Raw genomic sequence first — 203 nt, forward strand, 5'->3', positions numbered from 1 at the left:
CAAGAGGCGACGCGAGGGGCCCACACGACGGGGGCCGCGCGGCCGGGGCCCGAGCCGCGCCGCCTGCGGCGTGTCGCCGCCTCGTCGCCCACTTCGTTACGTCTTCGGTCTTCGGAAGCTTCGTGGCAAAATAGGCCCCTGGGCGTTAATTTCGTCCAATTCGAGAATATTTCCTTACTAGGATTTCGAAACCAAAAACAGCG

Source organism: Lolium rigidum, chromosome 5, assembly GCF_022539505.1.
Source record: "Lolium rigidum isolate FL_2022 chromosome 5, APGP_CSIRO_Lrig_0.1, whole genome shotgun sequence".
Lineage (NCBI taxonomy): Eukaryota > Viridiplantae > Streptophyta > Magnoliopsida > Poales > Poaceae > Lolium > Lolium rigidum.